This window comes from Rhinolophus ferrumequinum, chromosome 16 (genome assembly GCF_004115265.2).
Source record: "Rhinolophus ferrumequinum isolate MPI-CBG mRhiFer1 chromosome 16, mRhiFer1_v1.p, whole genome shotgun sequence".
Classification (NCBI taxonomy): domain Eukaryota; kingdom Metazoa; phylum Chordata; class Mammalia; order Chiroptera; family Rhinolophidae; genus Rhinolophus; species Rhinolophus ferrumequinum.
The window spans coordinates 3406382-3434134 of record NC_046299.1 but is presented as its reverse complement, the minus strand read 5'-3'; the positions used below and the strand labels follow the sequence as shown (position 1 = coordinate 3434134).

Below are 27753 nucleotides of genomic sequence, written 5' to 3'. Positions count from 1 at the left end.
GTCTGGGGATTAAGGTATTCCACTGGTTTTGTTAAATTTGCAGTCATTGTATCTTTCACTTCTAGAGGCTCTTTTCCATGTCACTTTTACTGTTTTATGTTCCCTGCAGGTTTCAGGCTTCTCGTTTATTTCTTTAACCATAGCAAGCACGGGAAAGTTACCATGCCTGTGGATAGTCCACATGCCTATGAAATCTCTGTGGGGGTGGCCCTGCTGTCGGCGATTTCTGCCCTTTCTTGCTCACCTTGCCTAATTCCTCGTGCGGCCCTGTGAACATTTACTCTAAAATGTTATATGACTGTGCCCTCCTCGGACAGGCTCTGCGGTTGTCTCTCCAGGTACTACGATAGCTGGACCCAACTCAATCCTCATTCTTGTCTGAGCTGACCCACCCACCTGGGCTCCGGGAGCCCACGGCACAGCCAGGAACCATGGCTACTGTGGGGTCACAGCCTCTGAGGGATAGGATGCTTTTGCTTTCCCCTTTCTTCTCCTCCTTTGGTCAGTTTCAGTGGGGCTTCCCTGTGGTCCCTGGGATGGGAGAAAAAGGGGTGTGTGTTGGTATTTACCTCGTCATCCCCAAAGCTGCCCACGCCCAGCAGTGTGGTCTCCATGGAGGTCCTGAGTCGGTCTGAGATTCCGGCCTCACTGGGCGATTCCAGAATATGCTCTGGGACTCTCTATTGCCATTTCACTTCTCCTCTGCTTTTAAGGAGATGTCTGTTTTGCGGAGCATTTTTCGTTGCTTTTAATCAGAGTTAATCCCAATAATTTAGCTACCTTTACTGGTAACTGCATCTTCCCTATTGACTGATATGTTTTAATTTTGAATGTGACTATGTTTTCAAATTTTTAAATTAAAAAAATAAATTAAATTTTTATATTTAAATTTAATTACCTATTTTAAAATTAATTTTAATAAAATGAAATTTTAATTTAACTAAAATTAAATTTTAATGTTAAAATGCATATTTAAAACATATTCTCTATTAATATCAAACAAAACATTGTCTTTTGGTTTCCAGTTGGATAGTAGAAAGACATTGATTAATTTTGGACTCCTTTCCATCATCCTGGGATTCTAAACCCCTCAGAAAGATGAGGATGTTTAATGTCGCAGAGGAGAAATCTGAGGCCAGCCTGACTTACTTTTTTGTTCGGTAACCTCTTTCCAGTTTTGCTTTTATTTTTGTTTGCTGCGTGGATGCTTGCCTTTTTTTCACTTAACCCTTCAAACTCAAGATTTTTATCAGTCCATGTCTGTGAGGTTGTCTGAAGTGCAAATCCAGTTTTGGCTAGTGAGAAACCACTTCAGCCTTTGGAGTCAAGCTTTCCCATCTTTGACAAAGATTTATTCTGCACTTGTTGCTTCTATTCCATGTGTTCTGGGCTCTTCCTCATGAAAAGCCAACCCACCTCCGTCCTCTGCATTCTTACCTGCCGTATCCTCTCCCACTGTTATAATTGTTTTGTACTTTTCCTTCCCATCTCACTCCATGGAAAGTCAGGAACCCTTTGCTCACTGAGCTGAAGTTTTCTTGAAGGGTAATTTCCCTCATTTAGAGCCTTTTATTTTGAAGCGACATCATTTCTTCCCTTTACTTTGCTCTTCATGACTCCCTTTTAATTATTCACTGCCTTTCATCCTGTTGATTATTCATTCATCCTTCACTCTTGATTCTGAGAGTTCTTCTATGTTTTAAAAGTTATTTCTGAGAGCAACCATGGGTGCTCTGTGACTTTACTGAAGTTTCCTTTTGTCAGTTTATGTTTGTAGGCATTTTCCAGAAGTGCTCTTTTTGGATATTCTGAGTTCTTACTTTTTTTTTTGATGTCACAGAATCTTTGGGTTTTGTTCTTCTCTTCCCTTCATATTGAATGCAGAAAGTTCTCTCCAGGTCTGGTGAATGGTCATAAAGAGAGTGGGTGCGTCCGTCTCGCCCCAGTGCTATTAAAATGAGTCTCAGTGGGACAGGTCTGTCCTGTGAGATGCCCCCCCCCCAACTCCCTGGGGTAGAGAGGGGGTCATGGGCAATTCCAGCAGTCAGCTCCTTCTTTACAGAGTCCCTCACTCTACTCATTCCCTCAGTTATTTCAGGTACTCTGTTCATTCTGGGCTTGTTCCAGTTTGTCTTTAGTCTGTTCCAGTTCACCTTTCATTTTTAGGAAGAACAAGTTGATGGCTGGGTCCACCATTGTTGATCTCAGCTGGGCAACGCTAGGCAGCTGGACGTGCCTGCGGTACTGGGTTTGAGTGGTATACTCTCGCACCTCCGCTCCTTGGTCGCTCATCCATTACAAGGATGTTTTCCCTGCGTGCAGACTCTTGCTGTGGTTGCTTTAGTTTTTCTTCCTCCTCCCTTAAGCCAGTTTCATTAGAGTTAAGATCTGTGTACTTGCCCTCCAAAGCCTGTCAGATGCTTCATACTGTTTCCATCTCTTAGAATTAATTTGTCTCGTGCCACAACTTTGAATTCTGTTTCACTCAGTTGAACCTTTTTGGGAAGAGGTTCCTTGCTGGTCGTCTGGAATTTGAGTGGCCTCCCGACAGGGATTCAATCACTGGGCTGCCATTGGGACCCGCCGTCGGAAGGAAAGGTGGAAGGATGACACCCAGTCAGGGTGGAGGAGGCCTTGAAACTCTGCGGAAGGGGCTGCCCCTTGGGGACAGGCCCTATGGTCCCCGGAGTGCAGCAGGCTTGGCAGGGACCTGCAAGTTAGACTTTAATACCCAGCTCCCTGCTGGTCTCCGCTCCTGCACAAGGTATAGTTTCTTGATTGGGATCAGAATCGTTCAGTGACACCTTGGTGCCATTAATATTCTGCCTGTTGCTTCAGGTAGGACCCCCCCCTCCTTGGTTGAATTATGCTTGGTGAAGCTGTTGAATAAACCGTGGGTCCTTCCAGTGGATGGTATATGTAAAATGTTGATCTACAGAGGAGAGATGCCTTCCAAATGGAATATTCCCTGCATGTGCCCCATGTCACACACAGCTTCAGCCTGTAGGTGGCCAAATGCAATGGGCACGGGAGGATAACACACATGCATTTTCTTCCCTATTTTTAGTTTCCTTTTGTACTTTTGTTGAGATGAATAGTTAGACACCTAGACTGAGATCACTACTTTTCTCCAAAGGTTTGCTCTTTTTTTTTTTTTTTTTTTAATACTTTGGGGCATGTGGCTACATTTTCCATTGTTACCAAAAGACAATGGCTCTTTATTTGGAAGACTTCCAGGAGACGCACAGAGTAGCTAACTATGGACTATGGTTCACCCTACCTTTTTCTCAACTAGCCCCTGATCTCTTCTCCCTGGGTTTCAGTTTGCTCATTCATCAAAAGAGGGCAGTTGATCTGGGTATTAAAGCTAGAAAGAATTCTGGATATTCTGTAATTTACATGAGAAAGCATCTCTATCAGAATAAAGGTGTCAGGTTTGGAGAATAGCAGACAAGGAGGAGAACAATCAGAAGAGGCAGAAAAGTGAGGGATGAACAGGAGAGAGAAGGAGAGCAGAGGTCAAAGGAAATATCTGGAAGGAGGGAGAGTTGTGGACAGTGGTGTGCTGGTCAGTGTCATGACGAAAGACTCCCAGTGGAAATGGCTGTCCTTCACCTAACACATCTGTGCTAATTCTGCATGGAACTCGATAAAGCAGACACCATATTATTCTACAATCCTGAAGGTACATTTCCTTGCGCCGTGGGTTTTTTTTCTGGTGTGATTTTCAGGTACCTGGTATTAACAATGTCAAGCAAAGTAAGTGATTTTTTTCCTCCCCCTTTGCTTGATCTTTTGAAAATGCTTTGTGTTGGGAAAAGAAAGAGCTATGTTTCATTTGGATGTCTTACTCATGTCAGTTCTATGAGGGTTTAGCCTGGCTCTCACAGATGTTGATATTTATTCTGTAGAAATTGTAAGATTTGAACCAACATTCTCTTTTAAACCCAACAATTCTCATGATCAATATGTAAGTACTTATTGTGCTCTAATAGGAATTTTTTGTTTGTTATTTTCTAAGCATGTTTGGAAAAAATGTGCCCTGGAGTCTTATCTGCTGGGCCACTTTGTTTTCTGGTGCCTTCTGTTTGGCCTCTTTTGGTGGCTGCTGGGTGCATTTTTGCAATGATGGTATATAGAGATAGGGGTGGGAATGTTTCAGGGGGTGGCCTTGGTGGCCTTGGTTGTGTTGCTCAGAGGGTCTCATGACTGAGATCGGGGAGCAATGTGTGAGTATATCGTGTTCACAGGCACCTGGAAGAGGCCTAAGCCCCTGTGGTCATTTGGTTTTGCTCTAGTCTATGGGGGCAGCACCCTCTTCCTTGGCTGGCTACTTTCCAGAAGGGCATGCTGCAGGCTGGCAGATGGGCATGAATTAGTGAAACCCAACCTCCCGGCTCCTCCCCTCCCCCAATTGCTCTAGACTAAGGGTCAGATGGTGTGGGGACTCATCCAGACTGACGCTCCCCCACTGCTTGGCCACTGTACCTCTCTTGGTCTCCACTTCTTTCTCAATAAAAATGAGGCAAATGGTATGGTAATTTCTAAAACTACCTGTGATTCCCTTTCCCTTCATATTTTGGCCCCAAAGAGGGCCATCTGCAGTGTTAGATGTATGTCACTATTTCTTCATGAAAAAGGAGGCTAGGAAAAATTTTTGGCATGTTCTGGATTTTGTTCAGGTTTGTTGGAGGGCTGGCTTGTTCACAAAGCCTTCTCAGGCCCAAGTCCCATGTCCACGTGGAATCACTGTTTTGCGAGGCAACTATTCCACATCTAATAACTGCGCTGTAAGGAGATTTGAGCAGCAAAGGAAGCACAAGAGAGATGGAAATTAAAAATATGGAAAATGGCACAGGCTGTTGAGAAAGAAAAACAAAGTCCAGCCAGAGTTGTACACAAGTTACCTGTTCCCTAGATAAGGGACTTTCTCAGTTTTAGGGAAATTTGTATGCAGCTGACTCACATCAGAAGCTTTAAAAAGCCGTTAATTTTGGCATTGTTTTTCCGTTTCAAAACCAAAGTGAGGATTCTAAACAGTTTAAAGAGCTTTAAAATGCTAGCACCATCCATCAGAGACCCCCGCGAATACCCAGAAGAATATGAAAGTGGACAAGGTCCTGTTTCATTCCTGAAAGCTCCCTGAACCTTCTAGGTTTTCATGCCTTGATGTTTGGTGCCTGTGAAAGGCGCCAATCTCCTGAGGGTCCTGTAAGGGGTTCACAGGAAGTAAAGCAGATTGGGTGAAGGAACGGACTTGAGTTCTTTCTGTGTCTGTGATGGTAGGAAACTGACTTCTAGATTATCTCACAAACACATAGAAAACATAAAAAGAGGAAAAATTATGCAGAAGCACATAAATTATGTAGATGATGGAAAGCCTATGCAAAACATGATATGTGCACATAATAGTATATTTCCCCAGGGGCTAATTGCATCCTTTGGGTACCTTTTGAAGCATCTGAATATTCAGAAGAAAGCAAATTTATTATAATTTGAAAAATAGCACAATAAATAAGGCTGAAAGAATAATGCATATTGTATTGGAAACTAGAAACTCACTATTTGGCCTTTCCCCTCAGTTCGACCAAAGCTTGGAGCTACCTAATGCGTTCAATCCTTAGTAACCCATTTTATAGCAGTGTCTCACATTCTTCAGTAATTTCCTCTCCCAGATGTACAAGTTGTACAAAACCCATTCACTCATTCAACAACTACTTCTTTGTGGAATATTTCCTAAAACCAGTCATGTGCCTCACACTGAGCTCTCCCCTCACGGAACTTGTGACATAATAAGGGAGGCAGGCTGCAGAAATAAATGAAGACCATCCAAATGAGAATAGACAGAGGCTGATTGCTCCGAGCTGCTCTAACAAGGGCTGGGCCACCGTCACTTGTGTCTGGCAGACACTCGGTGCAGGCAGAGAGGCGGGAAAGGTTTGCAGTAGAAAAGGGGAGCCGTCAGGTGTGCCTGCTGGAGGCCTTTGGCCTGAGAAAGCTGGGGAAGCTCACTGTGGGATTCGTTGGGGAGCATATCTAGCTTTCTCTGTTGGTCCTGCGTTAGAAGTGAGAGCAAAGACGAGGGATGCCAGCAGGTATTGATTGACCTGACATTTCTGGGTCGATTGTGGTAGACACTGTGGTTTGGCTTCCTTGGCTGGTCACTACAGAGGCTGTGGGTCAGAGTTCTGTTTTTATAAATGGTCTGGCCATTGTTCATTTGTATATTCAGTCTCCTAAGTCTAATCACCTAATAATCACACCATGGAAGTTCAGGAGCCCAAGGATGTGGGCGAAGGACCACACAGGGGACAGAGCAAATGTGATCTGAGCACGTGGGCGAAGGACCACACAGGGGACAGAGCAAATGTGACCTGAGGATGTGGGCGAAGGACCACACACAGACCGAGCAAACGCGACCTGCCAAAGGCATAGTGGTAACAAGGGAGTAGATTGTTCAGCCACTTGTATAAGTCAGCTCAGCTGCCGTAACAAGTACTACAGATGGAGCTTCAACAACAGAAATTTATTGTCTCACAGCTCCGGAGGCCAGAAGTCCAAGATCAAGGTGTCAGCAGGGTGGGTTCCTTTGCGGCCTGTGAAGGAGAATATGCTTCAGGCCTCTCCCCTGGCGTCTGGTGGCCTCAGGCGTTCCTTGGCTTGTACATGGCCATCTTCTCCCTGTGTTTTCGCATCATCTTCCCTCTATGTGTGTGTGTCTCTGTGCCCCAATTTCTCCTGTTTATAAGGACGCCAGTCACATTGGATCAGGGCCCAACCTGATGACTTCATCTTAATTTGATCATCTGCAAAGACTCTATTCCCAAGTAAGGTCACATTCACAGGACCTGGGGTTAAGACTTCAACATCTCTTGGGAACGCAATCTAACCCATAACTATCTGGAAGAAGCTCTGTCCAGTTGGGGCCTGCCATTTTTTAGAAGTCGGTTCTTGTGCTTAGAATTATTAAATAAAATTTGTATCTACACCAGTTCTAAACCGGGGTGGGGTTGGGGTGTGTGTGTGTGTGTGGGGGGGGTTGCCTTCCTGATCCTTTTTACTGAACATGGAGACAATCCCATTTGTGACCTCTGATGGCTTCACAAATGGGCTGTAGCTTTACGTAGCCAACGCTACTTCAGATGGAGAGCTGTATTTATTTTGGCAGTGGTAATAAGCAGACCTAACCATCGGAGGAGGAGGCCATGTTCTTCTGTGCTATGAGCCATTAGCTAATGCACCTGGGTTCGCTTCATCTTGGAGAAAATGTCTGCAGACTGAAGCCAAGACGTTTACTTCTGATGTCTGGCTGTTAACGCCCTTGCTCACGGGCTCGTGTTGGCCTTTCCACTCTGCAGCAGGGGCCTGTGAGCACAGCATGTGGGTCACGGGTGTGCATGCCGGTGGTCTCCCTCCCACAGCCTCTGTGGTGGGAACTGGGGGAATAGCCTCGGCCCAGAATTATGGATGGCACACTTAAACAAAATAGGCTGCAGCCATCTCTTTCCTCCCTCTGAGGAGCTCAGATGTCCCCAAAGTGAAAAGCTTGACTACTTCTTCCTTCCCAGTTGTGATGAAAATAGGGATTAGTGAGATGTTAGAGGCGAAACCTCATCTATGAAGTTATGAATGAATAATTCTAATTTCTTGTGGAGTTGTGAGAAGTCAGTTTGTTTTACATAGAAATGCAATATGTTCTTGATCTCTATGTATGCGATTAGAATTTTTCCCTCTACTTGGTATTTGTTTCATTACGGAATGAAATTTTGAGCTTATATTTTTGGATGTCTTTCACCTCATGCATTTCAATGTCTATTTCCCCAAATCCTTGCCTCCACAGAACACATCCTCTCTATCTCTTTTTCATATTAGCTTTAGGATGTGGAAGTAGGTGGAGGTGCTTTCTGTAAGACTGACTCTCATTGGAGGGGACACCCGACCTTCTCATGAATGTATTTGAGGAAGATGCCAATTCTTAAGATAAATGGTGATTGCTTAGCGCTGCTAAGAAAAATGGAACTGCCACACCGACCTCAGCATCCGTGCATAGATGAGGCTCAGGGAGCAGTAACGCAATGATGTTGAAAATATCCACTCCAAGAAGGGCAATCAAGGTGACAAGTTCAAAACAAATGTGGGTTTCAGAGGGGAGTGGAAGCTATGCTTATGAAGAGGAACCAGCCTGCTCTGGGATTGGAGGTGACTGGTCAGAGGGGATGATATGGACAGAGGGGGCGGCTGCAGGTGGTCAGTGTGGGCTCCACAAACCCTCATGGCAGGGATCCCACAGGCAGACCAGCCCAGGCCCAGGGCATTGGCAGGGTGGGTGCACAGCACCCAACTCCAGCTCTGATAAGCTTATCCATCTTTTCATGGTCAGGAAATCTGGAAGCAAAGTGACTTTCATTTCAGCATACGTGTGTGTGTGTTTTTTTTTTTTTTTTTAAATGCGTGGAGGTGTTGGGGGTTTGTGGAGCACCGTCTTGTTTTGAAGTCCTGGAACGAGCAAGGATAAATCAGGGTGGTGTGTATGGGGGTGAGGACACAGGGGGTGAGGGAGGGGCCCTGGGGAGACTGAGAAGCCTGGATATGCTGGTGGGGGTGGAGGGCGACTAGAGGACCCGTTAGGTGGATGAGTTCTGCATAGGAAGCGTACAGTCCCCTTCTCCACTGTCCAGAGGTAGAGTAGCCAATTTGTGGCTCCCCCAAATCTCTTTCTTCTCCCCCTGCACTCTCTGGCCACTGCACTGTTCGTTAGCACCTCTACTCATGGAATTGGGAGAGGCAGTTGATTTCTATTTCAGCGGCCTCATTGGCTCAGGGGGCTAAAGTGCTGTGCTAATGAAGCTGAGGTCAACGATAGGGCCCCCATGTAGGCCGGTTAGCTGGGCCGCTGAGGTTGGCTTCCGGAATGGAGCCCTGGCCTGGCCAAACGGTCTGCACATGCATTTCTACTGGGTGGGAACAGTGAGAAAGCATTGGCATAAATGTACATGTACGCTCGAAAAATAACCTGATGCCAGTGGCTGGAGCTTCCAACTGAGCAGGTTGGGCTGGGTGGGTGTGGTTTGCAGAAATCACGTATTTTCAGTTATCACGGATGATTTGGACTCTGTGGTCAGGAGACCTTTCTAAAGAGTTTCAGTATTTAATAAGCTGTGTGCAGTGTGTGTCAACCATACAGCCTGATGGCTTTCTCTCGCTGCCATTATCTTGTTTCAAAAGGACTCTACCCTTTTTGCTCTGGGATGAAGGAGGTTTTACTTGGGGAGATGGAGTCCACATTTTATATTCATGCATCTTTCTATTGAAGAAGATGTATTTATTAAGCAGTTACTATGTAGCCGGCATGCTCTATGAACTAAGACCTCAGTTGACAATTGGTAAATTCTGTAGAATAGCTACATTGGCAACCTGTCTAGCATGGGTTAGGTCTGATCAGGAAAATACAGATTCAGTCGATAATGTGGGATTGGGATGAACCCCTGGAAGACCCACTGTTTGTGGGTTTGGGCAATCGAGAAATGTTTGGCAGCTGTAGGCCAGGTTAATACAACTTGAATCAAAGCCCGGTGGCCGAGTCTCTGATGGCAGGTGGTTTGCACACATGGAGAGACTTGGCAGGAAAACAGCATGAGACAGGTTGAATGCAGTCAAGTACCTGGGTGTTTAAGACACAATCAGTATCTCTTTGCCCCAACATACTTTGTGTGGAAAGATAATTATAAGGTAAGCTGCTTTCTGAAAGTGTGGTTTTCTTCCCTCCCGATTGGATGATGCTCCAATCATGTCTTGCTTATTCCACCTGCAAATACACAAGCTGTGTTTCTTAATCCATGACCACATATGTGACAAGTCTAGAGTGCGTAGGAACAATAGGTGCTAACAGGAATTGGGTAGGCCTGGCTCAAAGATGTGCAAAGATCTCAAGGCTGTCTACCCTTTAAGATCCCAGAAAAGATGGCTGAAACTTCCATATTTAGGGGAAGAGATGAACCAGAACTAAGCTGAAGAGACACAGTGATATCTGCAAATGCAGAGGAGTGTGTTGCATTTTTACTAAATCGTGACTCACTGTTAGGCAGTAAGGCCTGTTTTGTGGAGCTGTTGGATGAGATGAACGAGAAGGGAAGAGTGAGGAGACTGAGGGATAAAAGACAACACATTTTAGACGGAGTATAAGCTGCGAGAATAAGGGAAGCGTATGGACCTTTGGTGCAACTGAAAAACTGAGTGCAACTGGTTATAATCTGAGGAGGATGCCATGTCACAGACCATACTGTTACACGCTCCATCGTTTGTAGGGTTATAGCTGGTTGGCAGCTCTACCCAGCCATCCTGTACCAAGGACAGCTGCGGTCTGGCTGAATGACTTCAAGTCTTGAACAGTTGGGGCTGGTCACCTCTAAAGCTGACCAGGGAGACGTGCTCAGGGGTCCAGTGTTTAGCACGTGCACCTCCTCTTGCAAGGCCCCTGCTGCTCGAGACCCAGAGCAATGCTCCATCTCCCTTCCAGAAACCCCGGGAGGTCCCTGGGGACCAGGCAGCGGACACACATATGGAAGATCAGCTCTCACTCTTTCCTCCTCGGTGAATGTGGCGTCACAGATAAAGTTTGCAGCGATCCGAGGGTCGGAGGAGGGACAGGGCTCCATCTTTCTTCGGGAATGGTTATAGTTTAAAGGCTCACAAAGGAACACGTCCCACACACCATGCCGAGAAAGGGAAGGGAGATGGGTCATTTTTTTCTCCTAGAGGGGGAAAATGCAAAAAAATAAATAAATACCTAAAACGTCTGACAGGATTTTCATTTTTCTTTCATAGACATTTTATTTTCTCATTAATTTTTTTCTCCAGGGAGGCAGCAAGAGTGGGCAAAGGGAACTGTGTAGGGGAAATAGCCTTGCTGAGATTAAACAAATCTCTGTCGCCGTGTGTCCATCTGCCCGTCCATCTGTGAATAACCTGTAATTATTAATAATATGAGTGATGTCATGAGCATTCTGGCAGGAGTGTGGAGCCCCAGAGACCACTCTGGAGCCAGTCAGCACAGGACAAAGCTGGGGGGTGATCAGCCGTGTTTGCGCTGGAGCTGCGGAGAAATCTGGCAGGCTGGCTCGTGCCCTCTCGGCAGTAGGACGGGCGCAGATTGGGTTTTCTCATAAACTTCCAATGAGATCAGATTGGCGGCGTCTCAAAGGAGCACCTCTTGTATAAAAAAAGGTTGAGTACACAATCCAGCAAAAAATGTCATTAAAAGGACACATGGTACTGAGTGGGGCAACCTTAAATTTACTGGAAACGGAGTGTTTAAAAGAGCACAGGAGAGAGGCATCCAAGAAGATGACAAAGTTGGTGGTGGTGGAGAATATTCGAGACGTCCCCCTGGGCCCACTTTCTGTTTCCCATTAATATACTCATGAAATCATTGGGTGGGGGAGTTATTGAAGAAGAAAAAAAGAAATTCTGAATAAAAGCCACTCCCTAAGGAAGTTAGGATTCCGGAATAATCCAAAAGACTTCCTGTATTCCACCTCAGTGACTGAGCTGAAGAGTTAGAACCAGTGAAAACCGATGCTCCAGGCTGGGGCTCGGGAGTTTTCTGGCTGGGGCAGGTGAGTCATCCCAGGTGTGCCCAGGTGGGGGCAGAGGTCCAGGCACCTGCTGAGTGGGAGCCTTTGGCCAGAAGTAGGGTGCAAGTCAGTGGGTTCCAATGTGGCCTCAACATGGGGCCTCAGCCCTGTCAATGGAGCTGTGCAACCACAGGGCTTTTTGCTGGTGGTGTTTGTAAAGACATCCCCACTCTTAGAATAGGAATACCATAGTAGGTGCTCAATGAAATGTACTAAATGAATTGTCCCAAGAGGAGTCTCGCGTAGGTACTTGAGAACATATTTGCATGTGGCCCAATGTCAAGTTCAGGTCTCGGGCTGTTGGTCAAGGGCTGGGCGGTTGGTGTGGTGGGACTAGGGAGGAAGGCACCGTTTCCAGGTGACACGGGCGTCACACTGCCTTTCTTTAGTGCATAGCATTTGCTGGGCTGTTACGTCAGCAGCACCACCCCTTCACCGTACCATGAAGCCTGCCCTTGGCTGTCACCTTGCTGTTAACTGAGCGACAGGAGACTTCCCAGCTGCCTCCCAGACAATCCGCTCCCATACATATTAGAAAGAACAGCTGATCCTATTGCGAAAGTTTCCTCGTTTCAAAGAAAAAGAAAAGGAAAAGTACAGAAGCTAATCTCGCTCTGGAAGTGATCTCCCATGGGAAACCTAAGAAGATTTTGGCAAAGGGCTCTGATCCATTCTCAGGAAGGATGTACTTCTTAAGCAGTGAAGTCAATTTCTTCTTGGGGACATGAAAGTTAGGATTGATGCTGTAAAATCATAGGCATTCCAAAAACTATACTCCTAATCATGGTGAAAATGAGAATATCACAAAAATAAAACCGAAAAAGAGAATGGCTAGCGTTTATTAAGCAGCTTCTGTTTGCCGGGTACTTTACATACATTATTTCATTTAATTTTCATAGGAAGGTAAATACCATTCTTATAGACAAGAAAACTGAGATTTAGAGAGATTAAGCCAATTGCTCGTGTTGCAAAACAGAGGTGCTGGGATTGAAAACAGGTCATGCTGAAATTTAAAGCTGGAGGCACTGTCTCTGGAATGTAGAAGAAATTAACAGAAAGACTAAAATGAGAGAAAATGGAGGCTACGCCTTTGAGGGCCTTGGAGAGCCCGAAGAGAAGAATCATCAAGGGTCGCTATTACGTTCTAGAACACAATAAAATACAATAAAAATACTGGGTAACTATTAATAAAAGAAAACCAATCCTCAAAAATGAAAGAGTAATGATCCAGGTAGGTTAAGTAGAAAACAGCACCAAGGCCCCGAGAACTGTTCTAAATCCTGGTGACTCTGCTTCACAGTCTGACAGCCCCTCTGGCTCCGCTTCCTCTTGGCAGAACAGCTCCAAAGCTCCCCAAGCTCTCACTGGACCTTGACCTTGTGTCCTCCTTCCTCGTCCTGACAGATGTCTCCTTTTGGGTAGTTTGTGTCTGTCCACCCCCTGGGTCCTCAGCTCTCACAGAAAGCTGCCCGCATCCCAGTCCAGGGGCCACCTGGATGACTCCAGGCCGTCCGCACATTCCATCCCCGGCCATGGTCCTGGGCAGGGGTGGCCATGAGGCCAGGCAGTGGAGCAAATGTGAGAGAAGCCTGCCCTACTCCTGGACCTGTGGCTGCTAGAACCAACATGTTTCTTTGTCATTTAAGCCAATGGAGTTGGCTGCTGATCTGTGAAGAAAAAAACATCCTCGCTGACTCCTTTTTCCTCTCTGCAACCATTGTTTTGCAGTATGGTGTGTTTCCTGTCTGAAATGCAAATTCGATCACTGTCCACCCCTAGCTCCCAACAGGGTCCAGCCCCCCCAGCCAGGCCCTCTTGACCCTGTTCCAGCATTCCAGCCGTACCAAGCCTTGGTTTGTTTTCACACCTTTGAGCTTTTGCAAAATGTCCCTCTTCTTGGAACGCCCTCTCTATGCCCACATCACCCTCTTGGATGCGCCAGGTAACCTTATATGTCCAGACAAAGATTGAGGGCTCTTCCTAGTGAGTCTCTCTGGGGTCTCACCCCCTAATCTGGATGCCATTGTCTTCTAAACCACCGGGCACCTGGATCTTCCCCTGCTATGGTAGTTGTCACGGTCTGTTGTATTTGAACAACTGACCCCTGCCAGACCAGGAGTGTCTCACTGTGAGGGCCATGTCCGTTTCCCTTTATGCTAGTGGCAGTTCACAGAAAACCTGGCACCGGGAAAAAGGGCTTGCGCCATATATTGGATTATGCTGAATAATGGTCACAGTCTCAACTTGCCAGGAAAACAAACAATTCTCCAAGTTCTCCAAAAGAAAAATGGAACACATTCAGAGGAACAAAAATCAAGATAGTGTCTAACTTCTCAACTGCAACAAAGCAGGAAGAGAGTGCGATAATAGCAGTTGTATGGCTGCCACAGCAAAGTACCAAAGACCGGGTGGCAGAGTAACAGACATTTATTTTCTGACGGTTCTGGAGGCTCAAAGTCCAGGATCAAGGTGTCCGCAGAGCTGGCTAGTCCTGAGGCCTCTCTCTTCGCCTGGCCAATGGCCACCTTCTCCCTGTGTCCACACGTGACCTTTCCTCTGGCACTTGCATCCCTGGTGTCTGTCTGTGTCCAAGTCTCCTCTTCTTACAAGGTCAGCAGGCACATTGGATTAGGGTCCCTGCCCCCAAATGGCTTCATTTTGACTGAATCATCTCTTCAAAGGCTTTAATCTCCAAATACAGTCCCATTTTGAGGCACTGGGGAGTTAGGGCTTCAACATATGACTTTGGGGGACGTAACTCAGCCCATAATATAAGCCAGTCTATTACTCTCACATGAAGGCAAAGGAAACACCCTGTAAGACTTGCCCTTTCCAGAACTTACCACCAACGTATCGTTTCTTCAGAGACCCCGGGAAGGCTTCGCTATGCCTGAAATAAAGAAATCTTGAATAAAAGTGTAATTGTGGAAAAACACTTTTGCTGGCCTGTGAAACTAACCACGAATTTAAGAGACAAGTGAAACCCGTGACTGGGAGATGGACAGTTACTGACGGAGCAGGAGGAAGTAACAACACTGCTGCGGGCTTTCTGAGGCGCTGGACCTACTTGTGAGCCTTGGAACAACTGAGGATTTTGCCGACTTCCTCAACTCTCTCTTTCTCTCTCCTTGCTTCTAATGCATCAGCAAACTGTTGGCACTGCTTTGCAGTGTGTCCCTGCTCTGACCGTGAAGTACCTCCATGCTTCCACCAGACTCCACGGCCCCTGGACTGGGACCACAGCCTCCTGCCTCTTCTCCCTCAGCCTCGTCTCCATTTAGTGGCCAGAAAGAGCCTTTAAACATTTAATGAGAACACTTAAATTTAAATCACTTCTCTGCTCAAAACCTGCTCAGAATTTCCCTTTTCCGTTGCACCCCTTCTCCCCAACTCCTATGACCCAACCTCACTGGTCTCAACTTCCTTCTCTCCCTGCTCCAGCCCTATTCACTTCCTTGTTGGTCATTACCAAGCCACACGTGCCCCAGGGCCTTTTCACTGGCTGTTCTTCTGCCTGACTCTCTCCCTGCCAGCTCCTCATTCCCTCTCTTCATTCAGGTCTTGGTTCAAATGCCAACTTAACCCATCAGCCTCCCTGACCATTGCAGAAAACAGCCCTCGAGAGGCATCTCTTCTTCCTCTGCTCTGCTTTCTTTTTCTCCTTGGTGCTCATTGCTGTATGATGTCTTTTTTTAGTGTCTGCTCCCCTGCTAGGATTTCAGGGCTCAGACCGAAGGCTATTGCTGTTCTGCTCTCTGCTGTATCTTCTATGCCTGGAGCAGTTTGCAGAATGGAGCCAAAGACATATTTACTCAGTGAATGACGGATGACGACAAGATGGCAAAAAACAAACAATGAAAAAATATTCCCAGAATTTGGGACTGAACTAATGAAAAGTTGGCAAGGACATCTAGAAAGAGAACAGCACCCTTCTCCTCCATCAAAGAAGTTAAAGGGACAATGTTGACGAGATGCTAATAAGTACTGTTGGTTTAACATGTATGGATGGTATCTGAAGATTACAGTAGAAAGGAATATTTACCTTCCAGACAATTTGTGTTAGATGTAGGCCAATAGATCATGGTTCAAATATCACAAACCATAGGTGATGAAGTTTCTCTAAGTGAGGACAGCAAGAATCTGTGCATGATCGTATCAGGGACCACAAGAGTTAAAATTGACCCATCAGAAAAGTCGAGTCCAGGGCCGGCCCGGTGGCTCAGGTGGTTAGAGCTCCATGCTCCTAACGCCAAAGGCTGCCGGTTCGATTCCCACATGGGCCAGTGGACTCTTAACCACAAGGTTGCCAGTTCAATTCCTCGAGTCCCGCAAGGGATGGTGGGCTCCGCCCCCTGCAACTAAGATTGAACACGGCACCTTGAGCTGAGCTGCCACTGAGCTCCCGGATGGCTCAGTTGGTTGGAGCCCGTCCTTTCAACCACAAGGTTGTTGGTTTTGACTCCCGCAAGGGACGGTGGGCTGTGCCCCCTGCAACTAGCAATGGCAACTGGACCTGGAGCTGAGCTGCGCCCTCCACAACTAAGACTGAAAGGACAACAACTTGAAGCTGAACGGCACCCTCCACAACTAAGATTGAAAAGGACAACAACTTGACTTGGAAAAAGTCCTGGAAGTGCACGCTGTTCCCCAATAAAGTCCTGTTCCCCTTCCCCAATAAAATCTTTAAAAAAAAAAAAGAAAGAAAAGTCAAGTCCATGGTGAGTTTAAAACTAAAGTCTAAGAAGACAATGCTCAGTAGACAGCTATCTACACAAAAGGATTAGAAATGGGGCAGGAAAACAGACAAAGCGCGCTTAACGTCGAAATAGATTAAAAGTCAATTTACTTTGATAAAAATATTAAAATAAAATAAAATAATGAACAAATGACATTCAACTTCTTGGATACGGTCAAATAATAGAGCATCGAGGTATTTTTAAATAAAATATATTAAAAATAGCAGTGGAGATGGTGGGGTCATAAAAGAAATACAGTTATAAGAAAAGGAGTTCATTCGCTATTGGCAGGAAAAACAAATAAAATGAGGGCAGAGGGAAAGTTTTTAATACAAATAATAAAAGCAAACAGACATATGCAGGACTCTTTTGCCAAAGCAGAAATTACTCATCTTCATGGGAAATTTTCTGTAACAAGGGAGGATATAAATAAAAATGATAAAATCTTCCAATTAAAAGATTACCCTTTGATCCAAATACAAAAGCAAGTGGACACTAAACAAAGCCCCGAAGAAAATCTAAATGAACTTCAAAGAACAGAAGCTTTCAGAGGCCTCATTCTTTAATCTGCAGAGAAAAGACCCCCAGAAATTAGTGAAACGTGAAATACATCCGAGAGCCAGTTCTTTAAAAGTAAAAGCAAAAACAATAACATTTACACATTGCTGGTGAATCTAACTCATGTAAAAAGGGAAAGTCAACACAAAGCAAGTTAGAAGTGAGGGGGGAATACGTGAGCATAGAGTGGCTTTCAGGGGGGCTGTCTCTTCCTGGGTTTGGAGTGGGGTCCTGAGCGTGAGGATCCCAGACGGCGGGTGTGGTGTTTGGGGGCTGCAGCTGCAGATTTGCCGGGCGCAGTGTTATGGGGGTTACTTCCCAACTGGAGGTTGGCTGCTTGTGGGTCTCGATGCAGGCATAGAGGTTCTTTCTGAGGCCAGCACTACCCTGACAGGAAGGTGTGTGTCCAGAGGAGGGTTTGGTTGCTTCAGGAAGGCTCTCTTCATGCCATTGAGCTCAGAGAAGGGATGTTGGATGTGTCACTGAGGGTATGTCCCTTGTCTGCCCCCATAAATTGGGACATAACCCTCCAGATGTTAGCTTGCAATCTTTCGTTAAGTTTGACAAAGGGCCAATTCTAGCTTCTATCCTTCAGGGTATTTGTCTTCGTCTGCTCAGGCAGCCATAACAAAATCCCGCAAACTGGGGGCTTAAACAACGGAAGTTTACTTCTCACAGTTCTGGAGGCTGGAAGCCCGAGATCAAGGTGCCATCTTGGCTGGATGCTGGTGAGAGCCCCCTCCCTGGCCTGCGGTGGCTGCCTTCTCCCTGTGTCCTCACACGGGGAGAGCGTGAACAAGCTCTCTGGTGTCTCTTCTGTGAAGACCCTACGCCCATCGTGAAGGCCCCACGCTCATGACCTCATCTAAACCCAGTCTCCTTCCAAAGGCTCACCTCAAAATACCATCACAGTGGGGGTTGGGGCTTCGACATAGGAATATTGGGGCGGGGGTGTTGACGGGATGCAATTTAGTCCATAGCAAGTGTCTTCTGCCATTTTGGCATCCAGTACACACCCTAAGTGGTATTCTTTAATACAGTTATGGCAGTTCCGATTAATTTTGTAATCCAGGCAAAAGAAGAAGTAAATACTGAAAATGGGAAAAAAGAGACTATTTGTAGACGACAGGAGGATCTGAGGCCACTGGTCCCCGACCCATATGTGAGGTGGGCTGCCCAGCTCTGTGGGCCTCAAATCTGAGGAAGAGCTGGGCTGAGCTGGACGAGAGGCTCACTTCCGGGCCCACTCGTGTAGAACTAACTGTCCTTCGGTTGCCAGACTTGGCCTCTGCCGACAGAGGGGTGAACAGTGCATGTGTGGGAGTGTGACTGTGTTTGTACTCACACGCACACGTGGGCCATGCGTGACCTGCTTGTCTTCAGCACTGCAGGCAGCAGGGACCTCTGGCTGGTGTGGAGAGGTATGGGGGGGATCCCTGCTTGTTTCTGCCCCAGTGCCTCTTGGAGTCCTCAGGCCAGGCTCCCATCCCTGCCCAGGAAGGTGGCTTTGCCACCAGGCTCCCGTCCCTAGGACGCCACCCCCTTTGTGCTTGTCTTTGGCTCTCAGAAGGACAAAATTCAACATGTGGTGACAGAGAGATAGTATTGAAACCTACTTAAAAAATGAAAGAGGTGCCAAATGGCGTTCAGGATGGCAGATGCCCCCTTTGCTGCCAGTGCCCACCATATGCAAAGGCACCGGGCACAGTCTGGGCATGGACTCAGACTGCATTCTGCGGTGTTCCCCACCCCCATTTCCAGTCTGCAGAGCCAGCCCATGTCCCCATTGCACGCAGACAGTGGTGTCTGGGTTTGCAGTGTGTAGCCGTGAGCCTCTGGCTGGCTCTGTCCCTGCTCTCTCCTTTGTTGACAAGGTGTCGGGGCACAAGGGCAGGTGGACTTGGGGCTCTGAGTTCCCTTTTAGTACCTACAAAGTCGGCTCGCTGCATGGCTTCCCACCCCTGCTTCATGCATTCCGTGCCCCAGGTCACCTGTTCCCTTACAACTGGCAGGTGAGGAAGCCCGGGGCTGGGGTGGACGGCTGGCGCGGCCGGGTGGCCAGGCTGACTGTGCAGGAGAGAATTTCTCAGCTCCTCGCCACTCCGCCGAAGGAGCCTTCCCACTGGTGCCCGGCTTCCTCCTTCTCCACTCCAACCCCGGCTGCTTGTACCTCCGGCCCCATCCATTTATGTCGGAGCTCCTGGTCCCGGGCGCCCAGTGCATGGCTCAGGCTGATGTGTGACTTTGAACTTCCCACCCCGGGGCTCTTGTTACCAGTTGACAGCTCACTTGACTGACCTCCTTTTAAATCTCCCAAGTTCATCATGGCTGCACGTGCGAGCCTGATCATTTTTCTCCTGCCTTCCTTGTCTGTCTGCTGCTGCTTCCGGGGCCTTTCCCGCAAGCCACGCAGCAGACCCTCTGTAATCAGAAAGGGAGCGAGGCCAGGACAGGGCTGAGAAGACATTTAAGGGCTGTTTGGCTGGCAGGAATCCCCAGAGGTGAGATGTGAGCAAGAACACGCACTGGGGGCATTTGGGCTCTGCTGGCAAGCTTACCTGTCATCTCCTCACCCGCGTGGGCCCAGACCTGCCCGCAGCCTCCCCCAGCAGGTGGAGGTGTGAGTGTTGAGGGCCACTGCACACGAGGCAGCGTCCTAATGTATCACAATTACGGAAACACCTGTGCTAAATACCTTTGTGTGGCTTGGTTGTGTGAATTCACGGGGTGTTCAATTGCCTCCGAATTTCTCATTTCTGTACTGTCGACAAGCGGCAGGTGTGCACTGCGTGGGCCGACAAAGCTGTGATCCGGAGGTCTGTGCTGACAGATCTGCGTCCAGAACGCATTTATCCTCACCAGCGCCGCGCGCCCCATATATATCCCGGTATTTACAGAGGGCTCAGAGGAGATTTGTCACGTCAGACCTGCCTCTGGGCTCTTGGCATCCTGGGAAGGGAGGTGAGAGCAGAAGGTGAAGAGCTTATCAGGCACTCAAGTTATTGGATGGAAAATGGGGCGGCCAGAGTCTGTTCTGCAAGAAGGTAGCCAAGGAGAGCCCCCCAGGGGCGCCAAACTGGGGGTCTGGGGCCACATCTGGCCCGTGGACATGACTTGGGTTCATTCAAAAAATTTTGCGATCATGATACTCACATTAGCTGCCAAGACTGTTTGCCTAGTATGTCTGGATTTCTGGCTTCTTTTGAACAATCAGCAGTCTGCCCCTGAGGTCCGAATTCCCCTGTTTCAAGCGTGAGTGCGGTGCTCGGGGAAGGAATAGGCCCTCTTTAGTCCTCTCATGCTTTCATCCCTTGTGGGCCCTGCAGGGGATTGAGTTGGTGGCAGAACATGAGAACGCTCGCTGTTCTTTCCACAAGTATGCAGGCAGCCTGGCCCACACTCGGGGACCTCCTCTGACGGCAGCCCCTGGAAAAGAGCTCAGGGAGTGCTCAAGCAGACCCACACCTGAAGTTTGCACATGATTCCATGCGGAAAATTGTTCCTGGGTGTTTCCCCATCCAGAAATACAATATTGGACACACAATTCCGTGTGGTTGGCATTCTGGATCGAGACTAGAAGCCACCCAGCTGGTTGGTATTTGAAACCACTGGTGTGCCTTGTACTCCCCACCCCAACACTCTCCCAGCATAGTTACGCCGACTCCTACAAGATCTATTGGCTGAGGGAACTGATGTTCCTGGTGGAAAGCAGCTGAACAAATGGCGAGGGACCCAGGCCGCTCTGTCATGACCAGGGCTTCTTCCCTCCCCGTCCTCGTTGGATGAGCGGGGAGGCCCACACAGTTGGATGAGCGGGGAGGACGGTAGTTTGTACCTAGAGTTGCCAAATAAAATACAGGAAGCCTAGGCCAATTTGAACTTCAGAGAAATGACTCATTTTCAGTATAAATATGTCCCAAACATTACATGGGACATACTTACACTAAACGTTATTCACTATTTCTCCCCCCAATTCAAAGTTAGCTGGGTGTTGTATATTTGTGTTGTGTTTGGTGGTATTTCGGCTGGCAGCCTTACTTATATTTCTAAGGATCATGCCCAAGTTCTCGAGGTTTCTTGGCCTGGCCTGGTTTCTTGGGCTGCTGTCCAACTTTGCACACCTGGATTGGCAGCAGGCATCCAGGGAGGCTGTCGGGGTGGTCTGGGCAGCTCCTCCTCCTCTGATTGTCTATTGGCTTTTCCTGCGTGTGCCAATGAGCTCCATGCAACTAGTTTGCCAGGGCACGGCTTCCTGAAGAAATAAACGCTGTTCTTCACGAGTCTAGTTTTGGCCACTTTGGTAAAAGAGAAAGTTCCATGGGCTTCTGGGAGGGATGACGCTGTCAGAGCACCCTTTGTCCCCCTTGATCATTCAAACTTCTAACAAATACATGTTTACATCCTCCTAGATGTATTAGGTATGACAAAGGATAGAGGACATTTTCAATACAGTATGCGTTTATTGAGTGCCTACTGTATGTCAAGAACCATGGTAGACCTAGAAGCCAGTGGTGAGAAAATCAGCCATGGATTCTACCCTTGGGGTGCTTCAAGCTCACCAGGGATGTGGGGGACACACAGATAGCTACAGAAGTGGGGGCCGTAGCAACCTTATCTGTATTGTTGACAGGAGGGCCGCTTGGCTGAGGCTGGCAGGAAATGCTTCCTGGGGTTGGCATTTGAAGGCTTGTAGGATAGAAGATGTCATTCCAGACAGGGAATGATAGAAGCCTGGATGTCCGAAGCAAGAGCCTTCTTTGAGAGGAGATTGGCCTGGGGTGGGGCAAGGCGGGTGAGCCTCCCCCATAGCTGAAGGAAGAGGGGTTGGACACCTAGCACGCATGTCTTCCTCCTTTTCTCTTGTCTCTCCTGAGGCATGGTCTTGAGTGGATCATTTGATGAAAACTCTTCAGGTGACCCTTGTGTGTGGCCAGTTCCTGCACCTTCTGTTTCTTGTCTATGTGCAGTCCCGGAGCTGGATACCATTGGCAAAAAAATCTACCATTGTGACCTCAACCCAAAGTCATGATCACCAGTTCAGAGGCCATTCAGCCACGCAGGCCAACCCACCTGCCCTTCCCATATGTTCTCTCTTCCACTCTTCAACATGATGAGTTCACGCTATCTGCCTTTCCCGTCTTCTCAAACTCCCCATGTAGCCTCCCCCTCCCAATCTCTCAGTGGAGACCTTGCTCACACTTCTCAGAGCAAGTAGAAGTAATTCAGGGGAACCCACTGTCTTCCCACCTCCATATCTACCTGCCACTGGTTCATCTCCTCCTTCATGTCCCAGAGAACCCGGTGTCCTGCTCCTCTCAGAGGATGCTCCTCCTCTCATGTTCTCGACCCTTCTCCCCTTGCCTTTATGGGTCTTTGCATCTGCAGTTTTGCTCCATCCTTGGCGTCTTCATTTTCCCTCTCCCTTGGGTCATGGCCTTTCACATCCCATAGCACAAGAGGGAGGGTGTCTCATCTTAAGGAGATGCTGCTCCGGGAGCCCCTGTGGAATCCAGCCACTGCGGCATTTCTGCTTCAGGCCAAGCCCCTGTTGGGTGAGGCACGTGCTCGTGTATTGGCCACCAGTGTTTTGTGAAGAGTGAATGTAGATTTCTTTTGCTTGTGCAAGGACGAGGTGACCGCCTCTAGTTCCCCTGGGCCCTGTGCTGCGACGATAATTCATTTTAGTCCCAGACCTTTGCTTCCTGTGTGGAAACACTCTTGCTTTCCCTCCTTGCTTAGTGGATTCCCACCCAGCCTTCTGACTTTGGCTGAGTGTCACCTCCTCAGGGAACCTGTTTTCCCGGCTTCCCTGGAATCAAATCCCTCCCACTACCAGCTCTTGCAGAGCCTCTGTGGAACCTGGCACCACGAAAGCTTTATATTTGGGTATGTTTTGATTAGTCCATTTCTCCCACCAGCAATCCTGGGGGCAGGAGCCATGTGCATTTCCATTCACCATGACATCACCAATGCCTAGTCATGACCTGGTATATGACACCCTCAATATTGGCTGTTCATTAAGATATTAACACAATGAATGAATGAACAAATGAGTGAATGAATGAGGGAATGAATGAGGGAATGGTCACACATAATTTCAGAGCTTGAAATGTCCTCAGGGTTATCTTCATGAGAAACTTGAGGGTGCATATGAAAATAACTAATGATTATTAAAGGTTGTAACCACTTCACATTATTACACAATTTAATTCTAAGAACACCCTATGAGGTTGTATTATTTCTTCTTGTTGATGAGGATAGAGGTTTATTTGCCCAAGCTCATTTGCTAGAAAGAGCTACGATATGTTTCCTAGGCAGGTAGGCTATGTTTCCTGGGCAGTTTTACACATGGACACTAATGATTTGCCACGCCTCCCATCGGAATATGGGATCTCTGTCCTCCTTTTAAATCATGTCGGGTTATGACTATGACTACATGGAAAAAGTCAGGCTATGTGACTTCTGAAGCTAGGTGATAAAAGGCCAAACATTGCCACCTGATTCTTTTGAAACGCCTGCTCTGGGCTCTGTGGAGATCCTGGTCAACAGTCCCCAGTAAACCCAGTCTTTCATCCATCTCTGCCAAGGAGCCAGACAGGTGAATGAGATCGTCTTGGACCCTTCAACTAAATACCATTGGATAACATTATTTGATACCATGTAGAAAAGGAAAATCACTAGCCAATCCCTGCCCAAATCCCTAACGCAAAAAAACCATGACCGATAATCCAGTGATTGTTCTTCTACAGACAGGGAGAACCTCAGTAGTTCCTGGGCTGGTAACCTCCCTCCCACGGCAGGCCCAGGCCCCTCTGTAGACTTATCACCATGAAAGGCTGAGATTCAGGTGCTTTGTTTTTGGATACTACATTGTCAGCTAGAAGTTAAAGACTGCTCATGAGTTCATCACTCTTCTGGGGTAGAGCCTGGACCCAAGTCTCCTGATGGGCTTTATGCTGACCACGTCCCACTGCCCTTGTGGTCTGTGCTCCCTGTGCTGCTGGCTGCACTGTCCTAAAGGCACCTGAGCATGTCCTTGTAGAGCGCAGAGATGGATGCGCTGTGGGCAGCCAGGCAGAAAGCCTTTAGGTGCCTCTGATTCCCCGTCACCTTCATGAATTGTCATTGGAGAATGACCTTGGAGAAAGTGAGGAGGGAAAATTGATAAAAAGGGGAAGAGAAAGTGGGAGTAATGCCACCTGAAGACAGGCAGAATTTGGAGTGACGCTGCCATAGCCAAGGAATGCCAAGGATTGTGAGCAACCACTGGAGGCTGGAAGCCTAGGGCAGTTTCTCCCTTTGAACCCCCAAAGGAGCCAACGTGTCTGACACCTTGATTTTTGACATCTGGTCGCCCAAACTGTGAGAGAATAAATTTCTCTAGTTTCAAGTTGCCCAGATTGTGGTAAATTGTTCCTGCAGCCCTGGAAACTAATACAATGATCAAACAAACATCAGGGGATTTGGAACATGGAGCTCATTGGCATAAAGTAAATAGGCAGAAAATTTAATTCTTTAACATTTTATTGCATTTGGACACATTGGATGATCAATTTTACTGTTGACTAATTGAATAAGCACATGAAGATTGTATAAAAAAATGAAGGAGAAGGAGCTTGCAAGGCAGGCTACAGGACAGGCGAAGGGAGGTCACCCAGAGCTGGGGCCTGGCTGGCCACAAGGAATCCAACATTTCTAAGGCTTCTTCCAGTGACAAGAGGCTGGAGTGTGACTGTTTTGCAAATTTTGTTCCTGAATCATTTTCGCAAACTCTGTTTTGGGTAAAAGACAGAAATCTATCAAACACCGCACAGATTAACACATCACGAAACTAAATGGGCTGTCAGTGCGGGGAGACCGTGCTTGGCCCAGTGAATTCAAATGCATGTAAATTTCCCTGGTGGCAAAGTTGGGGACGGTGGAGCTGTCAGACAGTGACATGTGCAAATGCATTAACAGTGTTTAAAATACATTTGAAGGGGCCGCCTCATATTTTGATAACATGCTCACCAGCAAATGATTTGTGGAAGGTGAGAAATTCTGATCTCATCCTCTATTCCAGAGGAATGTTTGCAATGAGCCCCCTCAGCTGGGGCTAGTATGTTGAGTGTTTTAGAAAAGTTCTGGAACAACGAACAGTGGCAGCCTGAACTGGGGAAGGCCCCATGCCACTGTTGTGGAGCTGGGGTTCTGAAAGCCTTGCTGGTCAGTGTCACTCCAACATATAGGAAAAGTGATTCAAAACTTCTGAAGAACCAATTACATTGTGTTGCACAATGGTACTGGCATTTCCCAACAAAGAAAAGGCACTAGGTCCTCAATTTTGTACCTACTGGGGCTTAGTGATTTTACTGTGTGTTTATTTGGTGACTAGATGTCCTTGACGTAATGTAATTATTCTCAGTGTTTAAGATACAGAGTGCTTTAAGAGCCATGCAAGTGTCTGTTTAAAGGAATGGGGACATGTCTGTTTATGATGTGAGTTGGTTTTGATTATCACGGGCCTTGCTGGATGTCTCCTGAATTCTTAAGTGAGGCCACAAAGATATGTGACTCTTGAATGATCAATGTAGGCTGCCTATCACCTCCAGCTTCCCTAGATCAATGGACCAAGTCCTTTTATGAGGACAACTGACAGTCTCCTGTCCTGTTCTGGGTCCCTTCATGCTCCACCAGTCACATGGAGCCCTTATTCCACTCCAGTTCCAAACTCCCCAGCTTCCCTTTCATGTGCCAGAACTATCTTCAAAATTAGCACTCATGGACAAGCCTTACCTGACAAAAAAGATATGTGGAGTAGCCAGCTGTCCCTCCTTGAGCTAGATATAAATGCACTAATATCTACTAGCTAACAAACTGTAGTTTCTTTTTGATATATTCTCTCAAAATCATACATATTCATGCCTGCATTCATTTGACAGGATAATGAAATAATTCCTGGTCCCTATCTTACTCAGTGTGCAAACACACAATGCTAAAACTACCTGATGAGCACTTCAACGGAAGAACTTACAGACGCAGTGGGAGCACAGAGGAGTGGCGCCACATAACCCATAATAAGGCTGGGAGAGAGAACAGGGCAGGCTACCACCAGACTGCAAGGAATAGTTCAGTACAGACGGGCAGGGAAAGATAACCATGGCTGATACCCACACGTGTAAAGGTCAGAAGGATAACGTTCATTATTTGTCTAGTCGGTGCTGGGTCCTGGACTGGGGATTGGGAGTCTGGGGATTGGGAGACAAAAGACTAACCATTTCCCTAATAAAGGTCACTGAAGATCAGAGTGTTCACTGATTAGGGAATGGCCCATGATAAACGCAGCATTAAAACACCTACCTTTCCAGCAATAGGTATGAGATAAGCATTTCTCTACAGCAGAGTTTCTCTCCCTGGGCACTGTTGACTTCTCAGCTGTATAGTTTTTCATCCTGATGGGCTGTCCTGTTCGTTGTAATTTAGCCACATGACTGGCCTCTGGGGTGCCAGTGGCACCCCAATCCCCAAATTATGACAATCAAAAATGTGTCCAGACATTGCCCAATGTCCTTACTTGAGAACCACTACACTACAGCTAGAAAAATGGACAATGACAAAGTTCTTATCTTCCTTTATCTATCCCTCAATGTTCAAAGGGGAGATTAGGCTTTAACAAGGACGGCCTGTGTTTTAATGGCTCAGGCAAGCAGGAGAATATTACTTCTCACACAACAGTCCAAAACTGTTGAACTACTAGAATAAAAAAGGGAAAAATAAAAAAATAGTAAAAATACTTAATTCAAAAGCAGGCCAGGCAGGAAGGGAAAGAAAAATGAACATAGGAAATAGTGTGGGCAATAAAATACAAATAATGAGACCCCATAGTTAAAACCAAAAGATCTGTGATTGCCAAATGTAATTAGATTAAATACTCTTCATTGACGACAATGAATATTACAGTGGATGAAAACTAGGTAATGATATGCTGTTTACAACAGACATAGAAACAGAAACTGAAAGGAATCTGATGGTAAAACATTCAATGCAAATATAAACCAAAGAAAATTGGCATAGTTATGTTAATATCAGATAAACTACGTTTTAAGGCATTGTCCAATAAAGTGGGGATTTAAAATAATAGAAGATTTAATCCATCAGGAAGATACAGGAATTTAAAAATTGTATATATCAAATAATAGTCTCAAAATTTGACATAAAGGAGAAATAGTCAAATGTAAAATAAGTAGAAGATTTAACACACATTTATCAGTAAATAATGGGATAAGCAGACAAAAAGTAAGTTAAATGATTTGAAAAACATTATTTGCAGATTTAACCTAATTGATATCTATCAAAATATATGCCTAGATAGATGATAGACAGATAGGTAGATAACACTGCCCCAAACAACTACAGTATATATATATATATATATATATATATATATATATATATATATATATCAAGTAATCAGGAAATGTTTAAAATTTAATTACATAGTGGGTAATAAATCAATAAATTACAGCTGATTAAATTCATGCACAGAATGAAAAAAACCTAAGGGTTGGCAAATTAAGCAATATACTTTTAAATTGCCAATATGTTAAAGAAAAAAATCACAGTGAAAATCACTTTCAGAATAAACAATAATGAAAAACTACATATCAAAGCTTGTGGGATGCATCTAAAACCATGATTAGAGGGAAATTCGTAGCCTTAACTTAATATATGGGAAGAGAAGAAAGCCTGCACATGCACCATTTAAGTGTCCATCTAAAGAAATCTTTTTAAAGACAGGTAAATTTAATCAATAGGGAAATATAAGGAAGTACATAACAAAGGCAGAA

The 27753-nt window shown here is 46.4% G+C and overlaps 1 pseudogene; it reads right to left on the bottom strand.

Annotated features, from left to right (window-relative positions):
* Positions 1 to 2094: 2094 nt before the first annotated feature.
* Positions 2095 to 10655, bottom strand: LOC117036291 (pre-mRNA-splicing regulator WTAP-like; annotated as a pseudogene).
* Between the last annotated feature and the right edge of the window lie 17098 nt (positions 10656 to 27753).